This window comes from Drosophila teissieri, chromosome 3L, assembly GCF_016746235.2.
Source record: "Drosophila teissieri strain GT53w chromosome 3L, Prin_Dtei_1.1, whole genome shotgun sequence".
In the NCBI taxonomy this organism is placed as follows: Eukaryota; Metazoa; Arthropoda; class Insecta; order Diptera; family Drosophilidae; genus Drosophila; species Drosophila teissieri.
The window spans coordinates 19,400,296-19,414,798 of NC_053031.1; the positions used below are offsets into that span (position 1 = coordinate 19,400,296).

The 14,503-nt window shown below is 41.7% G+C and overlaps 1 long non-coding RNA gene across 2 annotated transcripts in view; it reads right to left on the reverse strand.

Annotated features, from left to right (window-relative positions):
- Window positions 1-981: 981 nt before the first annotated feature.
- The window catches only part of LOC122616135, a 50,710-nt gene continuing 37,188 nt past the window's right edge, over window positions 982-14,503 (reverse strand). Inside the window, exons 5-6 of one of the 2 annotated variants that reach the window (XR_006325895.1) lie at window positions 2,737-2,784; window positions 982-1,697 (exon numbers count right to left, since the gene is read on the reverse strand). This is a non-coding gene — a long non-coding RNA (uncharacterized LOC122616135). Of the gene's footprint in view, window positions 1,703-2,736; window positions 2,785-14,503 lie in introns of both variants that reach the window. The other variant, XR_006325894.1, reaches the window with a different exon arrangement.

Here is a 14,503-nt window from a genome sequence, read left to right on the forward strand (position 1 = left end):
ACTGCAAGGAGTTAGCTGAGGAATATTTATGGCCAATGTCAATTGGTTTGTGTACGAAGTGTGATTATTTTTCGGGGGATGGATTGCCTCAACACAATCTAAGGAAAGTCTATACACAACCTATATTCACTTGGTTAAAGACCATACAAGTAACCTTAAAATATATGTCATATATTTTATTAAGCTTTTTGTGTTAATCATATAGAGCACTTTAATTAGCGCTTAAATAAATCATTCTTATATGTTAAAAACTATTTCAATATAACTATGAATACTATGAAATACTAATTACAAGTGCACATTAAACACTCCTTAAATGATAAATCATACAACATATTAATTGGCGGCACGATTTAAATATCAAACAAATAATGAAATTACGATGGAGACAAACAAATATTCCCGGGAATAAATCAATCTAATAAACTTGTTCAACAAGCCGAACTCCCCAGCAAGATTTCTCCGAGATTACCCTTTTCCAAGCTCGAAAGAAACACTCCCCAGCAGTTCTGTGTAGAATCCCACACACATTGAGGAATTTATGTGCCATGACTGTCTCATAATTCCTATATGCGTTTTGTTCAGTATCGTATTTTCGAGTCCCCTTAGTATTTTTTACTTTTTTCATCGGCCGCTAGCGTTTTCCATATGTGGGCAATGTCACAGATTGCTCATGTTCGTGTTCCAATGCAGCGGGTAACTTGAGAACCCATTCGAGAACGACTCCGCTGTCCGGGCATTTATTTCATTAGCACGCAGATTGGGGACAGGATAAAAGGAGAAGTGGAGAAGTTGAGCCAGAACCGAGAAATTCATTAAAGAGTAAATTTCGAATAAGAAAAGCCAGGCGATGCCCGGCGAACGATAAACCCGCGACATGCGTCTCCAAAAAACTCCTCGACCGCTGGGTGACAGAGCGTTTGTAATTTATTTAACTGCATTTTTGTGGATTGTGGATTCGATTTCCGAGGACCAGGAAAGGGGGCCGGGAATTTGTGTACGCACGACAGATTAATGCGCCCGTGTGATGCCTGAAGATACAGATTCGGAGATACAGATACAGATACAGATACAATGATGCTGGTCCATGTTCGAAGTCTGCGGCAGGTAGAGATGCCACGATAAGATACTCTGGATCCTTCGGGTTTCGGTTGCCAGGAGAATGGGTATTTGGTGTGTGTGTGTGTGGTGCATTCGGGGCAAATATAAATATTTATGTGGAAAACAGCAGGCGTTTTGTCAAAATATTTGTGTAAGAACTCGGAGCAATCCACATTCTGAGCTAAACAGATTTCTGATTCCGGCTTGCGGGACCGATTTGTACCCCGAAATATTGTTTACACACCCGATTCTGTTTGTCTTCATCGATGCCAGCAGTCAGATTGTATTAAGTCATTCGGTCGGGAAAGAGTTTATACGGTCTTGTGGTTTATTCTGGAGGCCAGGTGTAAGGCCCCTGCTTCCTGCGGTCTCTTTTTCTATGAAAAATTGCTGGCTTACGGGAACCAGATAGCTGGATAGACAACAAGAGAGCGCTGGCTAAGGACACATAATCCTTTAGCCTGTCAAAGCCAAGCGTTCCGTATCCCTTGGCTTCTGCATTGCAGCATCTGTCCTGTTTGCGATACTCTTTTGGGCAATAAATCGTCTCAACTGGGTTAATTCAATCTGGAGGGGATTTCGTTGGGGCTCTTCATCTAAGCTAATTAAGGGACACATTAATATCCCTTTTTTGCAACGAGCAATTTTCGACAATACAAAATTTATAAAAATATGTATAAAGAAGTGTATAGTTAACAAATAAATGTTAGTTAACAAAATAATGGAACAAAATGTTTTACTCTAAAAATAAAAATTAAAAACTTTAAATTACAAATAAAAGGTATTACTTAAACTTCTGCTTACGCACAGAACAGTTCTGAAGAAAAAATGAGTAAGGAAGACATATATTCAATCTCTTATGACCTTGTTAATAATTATCTACGGAAGTAGCTAATTTTCCAGTGGCCTCTCTAAGTTAAAATTTCCTCCACGAACCGCTCTTTTATATTACCCCTAATTTAGGAACCTGTAGTTAGCTTCTGCCATGCGGTCGACTTGTCGCATTATCCTATTTTATTTACTGCTAATGCTGCGCTTTCGACGTCTAAATAGCATTTGCTGTGATTTTTTCCGTACTGTTCCCTAATATACTTTTTTCATCGGCATGACCAACAAGAGGAGCGCATAAAACACATCATTAATTTAAGGCGATGCTACGAGACAAGCACATATATTAGATGAGAGGACTACTAACGGCCAGAGCTCCATCATCAAACGAGGCAAAAGTCAAAGGACTTAAGTAGCATTGGCAACAACGGCGGCAAGGAACAAAAATTAATTTAGCTTAATTCGTGAACGAAACTTTGGCTGAGGCCAGAAACCAACTCGGATGCTCAAGTGAGTGTGTGTGAGTTGGACTCCTTCGGGGCTTTCCGCCGCTGAATCCTTTAATCCCATTGCCTGCCAGTTTAATTATGTAGTTTATTAGGCGGAAATGAAAAAGCGAAAGCCAAAAGCGGAAACGGAAACCAAGCGACGACCGAAAGAACTCTGGTTCTTATACAATTTATATATGCAGAAGTCGCAGGATTCGACTAGGACCTCTTCACCCAACTCCGCAAGCTCTGATTCATTTAACTCTACTTTGCATATATAGATTGGGGTACTACAAAACGGTTGAACTCTTTTGCTTACCTTGTTCGGCGGCTGCACTCAATAAATTAGACAAAAGTCTGGCTGGATCTGAAAAAGAAAGCAAAGTAGTTTAAAATTAGATTAAAAATGCATGGAAGCTAAAACGTTTTAGATTTGGTTTGCAGTTAAACACAAGTAACTTTCCTAAGTGTATATATTTTATGTAATCTTTAAAAATATACACTCCAAGACCGTTTGTTTCAAGAATAATTTAGAGCAGACAGAACTCTTTGGGATATTTTCCAATTATTTCCGTTTTCTTTCCCCAAAGTCTTAAAAGTACTGACCCCACCTAACAATTATTACCAATCCTCAAAGGGTAACTAAGACAGGAAGAAGAAAAGGTTTCTCTTATTTTATTTCCATTGTTTCAAGGCTGAGTGCCTCGTACTAGTTATGGAAAACAGAATGAGAACATTTTTTATTTTCGGGCCAAAGATTTCCAAACTCATGGCTCGCAGGCAACCCGCAAATGTTCCAACAGTAGACGGTAGGAATTTTCGTAAATTGCCCCACAATCAGCATAAATTTTGTCAGCCAGCCCAAATTAGCCCAGCAGACTCCCACAATAATCTAAGGAACCCGACTGCCCTCCGCAGATTCGCCTCCTAACTTGTATTGAAAGGCACGAATTTGTGCTAATGAGTTTTGAAAAGGGGATTTGTAGGTGGCCCGAGTCGACCTGCTTAATGCTTGGCCAGCTTTTGGGCTCACTCCTCTCCATTGCGACCATACTCGAATAACCTCGCCTAACCTTACCTCATCTGATACAGAATCCCAGTTAGTCACGTGTGCCGACTGGGCCCGTAATTGAGTTAAACTTTTCTAGGCCAGACCGAAAGGCTTCGACGTCTTTTTTCGTGCCGGTAGGAAAATAGGAAAATGGAGTGAGCCACGATTGCATCAGTCGATGGTTCGAAACTCTTTTGGCCCGGCTGTGGAAAGTTTTAAAGCACAAATACACCCCTCCAATTGAAAGTGTTTGCCGTCTATGTGTGTGCATATCGAACCATATCGGACGTGCCATAGAATTCATCTAGCGAGCCAACAAATGCTGGCTTACATATCCCACAGGCCCGTTCAAACATGGTCAGAAGGAGCGTTTATGCGGTGCACTAAATCGAGATGTTTCGCAAATGGAAATTTGTAAAACAAGCTAAATGTATGAAGCATTATCAGTGGCATTTATGGCATTAATAAATAATTATAATATATACAGTATTTTGATTTAAGGTTTAAGTAAGTTAAGTTGAATATATACAATTTTATTGACATAGTAAATAAATTTTTCTAAGCTTTAATATTTAAGCGATGTACGAACTGTAAGTAACATATTCTACACTCTAAGCCCTTTTACTTACTATAAATAAATATAAATATAACGTAACTTAATTACTCTAAACTAACTAAACTAAACTAAAACTTTTCTACTCTCCCATGGCAATGGATATGTTTTGAATTTGGGATTGGTAATCCAAATATGGCAAGTGCCATGGCTGCGATCTAAATATGGAGTGCCAAAAGCACTAGACACCAGCGCACAATGGAAAGTGCATTTACATTTCGGAAGGGGGAGGCGTGGGTTGGGCATCCAGCAGGAAGGCGCACTTCAAATGTTATTGAAATATTTATAAGTTAGACACCAGGCCGAGCTCGTGGAGGACCTCAACACTTACAGCAATCAAATGCACAAAATAAAACATTTTCAATAATTCTCGACGCTGCGACTGAGGCCATTAAGGATTGAATAGCCCCCAAAACCACCCGGAACCCACAAATGTTCTCCACTGCACATGCTGCGATCTGGAGCCCCAATTCCAGAAGTAGTTTGTGGGCGTGGGCACTTCTCATTGTGTCCCACTGTGCCAAAAGCGCACCCAACGAATTCGGTTCAGAGTGCACTGGGCAATGTCAGCATATACATTGAACAAAAATATTTAGCTCTCTTTGAGGACCTTTACTGAGTTGCATCTACAAATTCGATTTGTATCCCAATACAAATTTCAACAGTCGTGAATTTTTACCATAAAAAGAATGACTTAAACAATTAACGAAGGATAACGCCTTAATAGATTACCATATTAAAAGCAATTTAATTAATATATAGTTTAGGCCACGCCTATATAGCAGTCAATGATTGTTTCAGACCATGGCACTGCTAGTTTTTGCCAGTGCACCTGATATTGAAGGCAAACCAGAGGCCGTTTTTCAAGTGGCTATCAATCGTTGCCCTTGCCGGTTTCTGTTTCTATTAAATTCCCAAAATTTTTCGGCTCTGTTCGCTCAACTGATGATGGAATTATTTGCAGTTAAGGAACGCCAACGAAAAAAAAAGTACAGACATGCGGGCACTTCACAAAAACTGTAGAGTCTATATTTTTAGATGGCCGTGCAGCGCAACTATTCCCATATGAATATAGACGAGCATTTGATTGCTTTGAAAACATGCAGCTAGCTGAATCCCCGGTTTTCCGCATTTCTATCTGTGGCGTGATCTCTCTTTCCTTTTCCCTTTCGTAAATTACTAACGAGTTTCTCCGTTGGGCGGATGGCGGATGGGAGATGGGAGATGAGAGTGGGTTGTTGGCTGGGTTTTGGGGAAAATAAAATGCAAGTCACGTACGGTAAGGGGCGCCTGTGGGGGCGAAACGCGACATCAGCAAGGACATTGTCAAACACAAAGCTTGCCGCTTGTCCTGTTCAGCATATCCTAGGTCCTTTGCTTCACTTCGCCTGTCTTCGGCGTCACTCAACGCCGCTGTTTGTTTGTCAACAACCCGAACCCATCACACCCCCAAAACCCTGGATCCCCAGGAACCCCCTTCAAAAAAAGAAAACCCCCCCTCGAACCCTCGCACCCCTAAAATAAAACGCAAATTGCGCAAATCCTTTTAAAGGCAACGGCAAAGCAAAGCCGCTACGCGCTTTTCACCCCAACCCCTACACTTCTTCGGAACCCCCCTACCCCTACCGCCCTAAGCCCCCCACCCGACGCACATGATGGCCATGTTTAAATACGCAAACAGCCGACAGAAGCTACGTGCTTGGAAAATAATTTAAAAGCTCAAAAGGTGAGCAAAAGCAATGCACATAGGCACGTCCTAGCACCAACAACAACAACAACAGCCCAACAAAGACTGTAAAAAATGGTACTCATTGTGGCGGAGTTTGATGAATAATGGGATACCCTATGCAGTAAGCAAGGGAAGAAATTAAAACTCGCTAATTCGGAATAATGTTGCTCATAAATGAACTAGGATAACAAAGGTTATCAAGAAAATAAAACTAAAATTAAATATTTAATTTTCATTGAATTACATATTTTAAAATATCGCCACCATTTATGAACACGGCACACAGATTCCCGCAGAGTACAAGGTATCCACAAAATGGCGTTAAAAAGCCACCAAGCTCAGCACCAATCGAGACTCAGCTTTTCGCTTTCCTTCCCGTTCCCAGATTTTTCTTAGCTTTTTTGTCCAGTCAACCCGTGTGTTTGTTTTAAAAATTTATGAAAATTTGCTTTCCCCAAAGGAAGTCGCCGAAACATCAAAAGGCACGAGAAGACAACAAAAACACTGCATTCGCGGGGAAAGCGGAAAACCGGAGTGGGAAAAACGGAACGGGAATCGGAGGAGCAATCATCTGGGCAATTTGCATTTTCAATTTGCAGCAACAAACACGAGAAAGAACCACAAAACGCCGCCTTAAACGCGACCTAACGAAGCTATAATCAATTATCAATAAATTTTCCCAACGCCACGCCCACCCACAGGAGCAAAGAGAAGGCGGGGAAACCTCTCGGCGCTGATTAAGAATGTTTTTGGCTTTTATCTGCGACTTGAAGACATCTCGATGGTCTTTATGAGCTGTCGAGTGGGGAATATTCGCCAAATATTTGCTCCTTTACGCAGCTCGATTGGCTTCTGGTCTCTGGTTTCTGCTTTTTGGCGGGGTCTTGCGCTTAGACTTCCCTGTTCAGGTCTCGTCCTGAAAAAGTCCTCGCAGTCACGCCCTTTCCGTGCTTTAATGACATTTTAAGCTCACGAACACGCACGTATGCAAAAAAATGGGAGTTGGGGCGGGAATTCACCCTGAAAACAACGTTCACACGATGACATCGTGGTAGTTAGTATTATTATTTCAATACATATTCTATTGCAAAAAAAATAAAATCAAAATACATATGTACGTAAAACAAGTAGAAGATTAATGTGAAAAGTAGTAATATTAGAAGCTCAGAGTAAGCGGTTAGTTATATTCTAAATAATGTATTACATATTAACTTTACTAGGCTACCATAGCCCCAGTTTCCTTCAGCTTTTCAATTCTACTTAATTTATTAAAGGTACGCTTAAATCTGTTCTTCGTCGATATATTTTGTATGAAAGATTCTGGAAGTTTTCAATATGTCTATGAGCTTTGATATCTTTTCCATTTTCTTTTCACAATTTATAAGCCCGCATGAACGGAAATTGCGAGCGCAGATGACAGTTAACGACATCGAGACACCTTAACACCTTGTCGCCCAACGAGCGCGTAAGAGGACGGCAAGAAAAGAGAGGAGATGAGCAGCCTTGAGCGAAACAGGATGCCTTCATCTGCTGTTATTGGTATCCTGGCATCCCGTGCCGCTGCCGCTTTATCCTTGACTGCATTTTGGCGGCACTTGCCTTCTGTTTTACCCGCCGCGCCTCTTTGCAAATTACTTTGCAAAGTTGAAGAGACAGCCACCTGCAACATTTTAAGCTCGGAAAAAATGTGGTCTAGTGCAGACTATTTCACTTTTAATTTAAAATAAATCAGCATAAAGTGATGACCAAAAATAAAAAGTCATTGATATTGACAAATTAGCTTCCGAAAGTATGGTTTTATCAGCATGTACATGCACACAAGATATATTTTCCCTCAGTGCAGCCATGCAAGGCCATTAGCGGGGGCGGAAGTATGGATGCGAAAGGTCCTGATGCCAGAACGAAGGACCTGCAGCATATCTTCCTGCAGCTACAGCTTCGCAGCCTGTCGTCGGGTGTTTGCCATTGCCCGCTGGCATTAGAGAAATGGCGACGTTTGCCCGGTCGCAGGTCCTAAGTCCCTACTGCAGCTCCTTGATATCCTGCGTGGCAAATCCAGGAGGGGCGGTCTCATTTCTCAGCTGTCTGCTCGCTGTCTGTTTGCTGCCAGGCAAAAAGTCCGCACTCCACAGGCAAAACAGCAACGTAATCACCTTTTGCAATTAATTTAAGTGGATTTAGTGTGCGCCGGGTTTTTGCGTATTTGCCTCGCTATTCCGGGTCCCTTCTACACGCAAAAAAAAACAGTGTGATATTCTTTCGTCGTTTTATTTAGCTTTTAGCTGAACGTTTTAATAGTATACCACACACTAGAAACTTTTCTTATTTCCATGTTTTTTAAGACAAGATAAGTTCCTTTCCAAGTATTTGCTCAATTTGTCTAAATGCCTCACAACCCAATTTACATCTTCAAATGTGGTACAATTTTCTCAGTGTACACTTCCCCACTTGTGCCTTGTGTGGCCATATTATCGCCATGTTGAAAAATGGCTGACTAAAGGTGTTGATGAGCTGTTGTTGTTGCCCAGTTTTTGGCAAATGACTTTGACTCGAAATGGGGAATCCCCAGGATTCTCTGTCTTGCTGCTTCTCCCGTTGCCTGGGTTTTGAGATTAGGTCCTGAACCCTGGGGTAAATGTACATTTAGATGGCTGTGTGTGGCGGGCTAAAGTTTGGCAGGTTGCAAGCGTAACGTTTCTAGTAGATTACACTCGAGGAATTTTAATGCACAACAAAAACTATTTCATAGCGGTTTTTCGGATAAAAGCGAAGGAATTTTTGGCTAGGGCGAGAGATTAATGCAAGTAGCAATTTATATTTAAAGTATACCAGCCAAGCAAAACCCGTAAGAGATACGATGGAAACCTTATAATGTTTATACTGTTTCTAAAATGAATACCTTAAACGTGAATCAAAAGTATATTGAGCTAGTCTATTTAAAATGAGCAAAAGTAAATTGTTGTAAAAAATAATAGTAGTAATTTGATTACATTTACTATTACCCTATCACTTCTAATGCAAATGTATTTTATTGTAATTTTATAAAATTTAAAAGAATCAAAATAATCCTATTGCTGCCAACAAAAGAAGCATTCAATCGTTTATGGCATCGCCACTAATCAATAGAGAAATCTTCCGCTTTTTGAATAGAGAGATTACCAACTGCAACTCCGGAATTTATTCCAAAGTTTATCGGCTTTATTTATTTACAAAACTCTTGTCCCGCCAGCTTGGCTTGCACTTCCACGAAAATACGAAGAAAAAACCAAACTCAAGCCCATGCGACTGAAGTCATCTCAACTATTTGGATCGTGCGCTGTTGCATTTGATTTATTTACTTAGCCCCGACTATGGCTGCTCCTATATGTTCCCGCTCGTTTTTTGTTCGCACTGCCTTTATGTACAGTACAAATTCACATAGTTTATATTGACTGGAAAATAAATACAAATAAATCCACACAAATGCTGCGACGGTTGCTCATACGACGCGTTGTCTCCTCGCAAACGGCTGCAGTTAATTTGTTGAGCTCACGTCGGCGTCGAGATATTTTGTTTACTTTAAATGTTTACACTGCATTTTCACAAAACGAGCATCTTTCGTAGAAATTCTCAATTGTAGCATGAAGTTTTCGAGGAAGAGGGGCCATTCTGCCGTTGTAGGTGGATGTATCGGAACAATTCGGGCTGGCGTTAATCATTATTTAAATTTTTGATTTGTTCGTGATGTTTTAATGAGCTGCAAGTGGAGGGGAGCTCTTTCTTTTTCATTTCCCTGTGTTGTTTACCTATCTTGGAACAGCTCATTACGCATGCAGTCACAGATTGCTGCCGGGGCTCTAAAAGAAATTAACATAAATTTTTATGAGAGAGACCATGAGACCATAGCTCAGCCCCATGCTAAACTTCAATAAACAAAAGAAGTGCAGTGATGGACTTCAAGTTAATGAGTCGATTCTCCGCCCCGTGCATTTATTGATCTATTCCCGTACTCCTTGGTCTAAACTGTTGCCACTTGAGCCAGGGCAATTCATCAATTCGTCCGTTTGCCCGGCCAATTCAATGATGCAGACAGTTGAAAAAATAAATTTCCTTTTCCACTTGTTTTTTGTGCAAATCATCATCATCGTCAGGGTTCTTTTGTGCAGTCATGAAGTCGTTTGTATCTATCAGTATGTTTTGGTATCGAAGTTGCATCCCAGCAAAGTCCATGACATGTGAGTTTGTATCTCCAATTTCTCCTTTCACCTCCACTCGCCAGGATTCTTTTTGTGCGATTTGTGGGAGTTGCATTTTTATTGGAGAGTGTCCTAATGGCTAGACTAGTTTTTCCATGTGGCAGCAGCTGCTAAGTTGAGAAATTGAGATGAGAGATTTATGGGCTTTGGCTACTGCAGAAATGTCTGAAATGATTTCGTTTTGGGCAAGAAGGGAAGTCCATTCTGCTTGATTCATCGGCTTTCCTTTATCTTTTTTCTTGGATAAATGCAAATGGGACGCACTGTTTTGAAGGGGCTTTAGGAATATCTTTAGTGTTGAAAATGGCAAACGCCTATTAAATGATTATTCTGATTATGATTCTTAAGAAGATTTACTTTTAGGCTCCTAGGTTCAGTTCTTGTAGGTCCCCTCTTTCACAACTTGCTTGGATTGGCAGCAACATATAAAAATAGATTTTTGCGCCCTTCTCTGCGCATCTCATAAAAGCAAGTTCGCTGTGCAGAAACGACCTCCCTCTGCGATTGTCACTAATTCAATGTCAGATTTTCCCGGCCATTAGGACGTTCATCTGCGCCTCCAATGCAGCATGGGAAATATTTTCTGGGCCCTGTCGTCGCAGCCAAATCCCCTATTGCCCATTGCACAAACGTTGTCTAATTTGCTCATTTCAATTTCATTAAGTTGGCAGCTCTGTTTGCATATTAGCAGGCCAAATAGACTGCCACCGGGTGGTTGAGCCAAACAGTTAAACAGCTCTCCACTGGGCCATAGCATCTGCACACTGCGAGGATGATACTGAAGCTGGTGCTGGTGCTGGTCCTGGTGCTGATGCTGATGACTTTGTGGATCCGATGTTGGCCAATAACAACAGCAACACAAAAGGGGCAAAACGCCGGGGAGGAAGGTAAGCTTCTGGCAATATCAGATATGAGCCCAAGTACCAGGGAGTGGGCAAAACACACCAAAGGCTGACTGCATAGTTAACTAAGCAAAGGGACGAAACGAGGATGTGGATGTGGATGTGAATGTCGATGTGTGCCTTGGCTGTTAGTCGCTGCCTACAAGAAGGGAGTCTGCTAGCCAAGGGCCCCTAGCTCCCCGTGTCCACACATATTTACCAAAAGTGAGGCCCGAGCCCAAATGCAAACACAAACACGGGCCCAAGCCAACCGATCCAATACGAACCACAACTTGGACTAACAGGAGCGGAATCGGGAGAATCGGAAGAAGCAGAAGAACGAGGAGCTCCAGAAGGCAGCAGCCTAAATGCTGTTGATACATTGGCCAAGCTGGCAACCAAATATTGTTGCAACCAGATACAAAACGAGTCGCAGGACTGCACAGTGGTTCCAGGTAGATTGAAACATAGGGAAATGTGACTTGAAATGTGAAAGAAATTTTTGATAGACCCATGCTGTTGCTTGCTGTAAGCCTATGGCAGCTTTCAAAAATGTTAAGCTTCTTAAGATTATTTTATACATCTATGAATATTCCTGTTCTTAAAACATTAAGAGTGCGTATATTTAAGCACATTAAAATGTACATATTTCCTAACGACTTGCACCACGGTTCTGTGGTTAGGAGACCATTCCGAGGGTAACCGACGGAAAGCGAATGGCGGGGCTCTGGGTAATTGGCCAAGGTGCCCAGGTCCAGCTCTCGGCAGGGTTTCAATCCCAGCTCCACAGCGCTCCCCGCCGACTCCTGGCCACAATCCACTGCAGTTGCCACCTGGAGCTGAACCATGGGACTGGGGAGATCGGGTACGAGTCCCAGTCAGTCTCTCTATCGCTGCCTTTGCATCTCGAGACGAGTTTGCCAAGCAATAATTTTATTTTTAGTCGTCGCATCCTCCGCTCCGCGCTCTTTTGGCTCCTTTGGCTCTGTCCCTGCCACCATCCATATCCATCCTGCGTTTTGCCCCTGTACTTATAACGACTTGCCGCTTGTGTTATTATCTCTGGGCATAAATTTAATGGCCAATATTCACAGCTCCACCCACTGTTGAAAATGTTTCCTTTTGCCGGAGAGCGGTGAAAAAATGAAATTATTTGCGGGCAATGGGCGATGGGCAATGGCAAGGATGGAATCCGGCCAGCTGGGGTTAGGGCCTATAAATTATGATTTAGTTATGGCTGTTGGGTGTATGGAAAGTAACCCGGGCAAATTGATTTGAAGAGGCTACCCGAAGGTTGTGAAACGGACATTTGTCACAGTTGCTGATGGATGAACGGCACCGCTTGGCGCCTTTTTGTATCTGCGAGATACAAATCATGCAGATACTTTTTCCGCCACACTTTGCTCTTGCGAAATCAGCAAAATGGGCTTGCCAATACCGATACCACATGCCATATTTGGTGCGGGAAGTGCCCGGGGCAAGAAACAAGTTTCCATCGCCAGGCCGGCTGCTTTGAGCCATTTGACTCGGTTGGGTGTCAACCTAAGCAGTTTTTCTGTTTCGCTCATTTGTTTATGTTCGTTAATATTCGGATTTCGAAGCTATTGACAGTTCGAATTGCTTACAAGTGGCACACGCAAAGTTTTTGTGGCTGTGGCTGCGGCTGTGGCTGTGGCAGCCTCTTCGCTCGCGGATTTCTTCTGCCCATTGTGTCTATAAAGTTGTTAAAATCCGCGACAAGTGCCTCTTGAACTTGACGGTTTGGAGAAAGACAGCGAGATGGGGAGACTCTGTGGCAGTCTCAAGAGACAACGATACATTGTTGAAGTTGATGGCTTGAAGATTTATGCCACTCGAAAGCGCCAGCAACAACTTAAAAATGTTACAACTTCATGGGGAAGCACCTAGCCGGTGCCTGCTTAGTACTGTATTTATCTACAATATTTAACATTTTGTTTAAAAATGCTAAAAAGTTGTAACTTAATAACTTAACGTTAAGGAACAGATAGTAAAATAAAAACTTTATGGTTCAAGTGAAGCATCGTAATAAAATACAAAATATTCAAAAAGCTATTCCAGTGAGATCTGCAAAAACATTAGGTCGCATCATTTAAGAAAAAAAAAAAAGTTAAGAAAGTTTTATGGCAGAAAGAAAAGGTTGAGTCAAAATTGTTGAGAAAATCCTTTTAGTGGGACTTAAGTTACAATTATAAGTTACAATAAATAAATATTTATTTATTTATTTAGTGTGGAATCATATTCCGAAACTCGTGCGGTAACAGTAAATAAAAGGCAATATCCACTGTTTTCTTTTGCTTATGGCAAATTGACGCCGGGCGTTTGCCTTGAGCTCAAAAAATTGCCAACTGGCTATAAAAATATTCCATACTCAACTCCACTTGAAAAAATAACGAACAAGTGTGGAAAAGAGCGAAGGAGGAGGACGTTGTGAGAGGCCAGAAGGACACCAACACGTGGCCATAAACTGGCGACAGGCAAAAACAATTTAGCTTATAGATTGGGCGGAAAAAGTGCGGGGGATCGTTGTCATATTTTATGCCCAAATAGTTAAACGAATGCACAAACACACATAAAAACCAGCTGGAAAATTGCTTGTAAAACATTTTTGTGTGTGACATTGAGAAGGTGCTGGGCGAGGGGGCTGTAGGGAGGGGGGACGCATTTACAGCAAATCTCCGGGGCTCCTCCACACATTCCCATAAATCACAAAAAAGTATTTTCCATTTTCCTATCCCATATATATTTTTTTGCCGGCACATTAATGCGCCTACACACATCTGTGCCTGGTGGGTCAAAGGGGAGGTGTTTTTGGGGAAATTTTGGTATGTGGCTGACGTGCTATTTGCGCCTCGTCGTCAGCAGGAAAATCCGGCAGCAGAAGCCAAAGGAAAAGCTGGAGCAACAGCGACTCGACTCCTTGCATGGCTCCTGCCAGTCGGTAACTTCGTTTTCCAGCTATTTATGATTTCCCCGCGACAATTTTTTCGCTTAGCTGAATACCCTATGAGGACTATTGGGTATAATGGACTGAAATAAATCGAAAAATATAGAACTGTGGTATGGCATTTTTTATCCACACTATTGTATAATTTTATATGAGCTAAATAAGCTCAGTGCTTGATAAGATCAGACTTTTCGATAAAGATTGGCAAATAATCGCACCTATTTACTAACATATAAATGTACATATATACAAGTAAGTAATAATATAATTTTTATTTTTTTTGTAGCAAAAACCATTACGTGTACAGGGTAATTTCTGCTTCTGTTATAGAAAGTTTTGCCACATTTATTTGATTGTTTTCCTTACTTGCTTATTTTATTTTATTTGCATGCTGATTTTCCCGTCCGCAGTTCGGCAGTGCAATGTTGTTTGCTTAGCTGATGCTGATTCGCAGACCAAGAGGATTTTTTCATTTAGGTGAAAGGGAGTGCGGCAGGGAGGCGGAGTCAACCCGTTGCAGACTCGCGAATGTTGTACAAATGTGTGACATTTTTGTGCGGTGGCATGGAAGCGATTGGGAGAGAGTAGGGACGGGGGACAGGGGTATTTGGG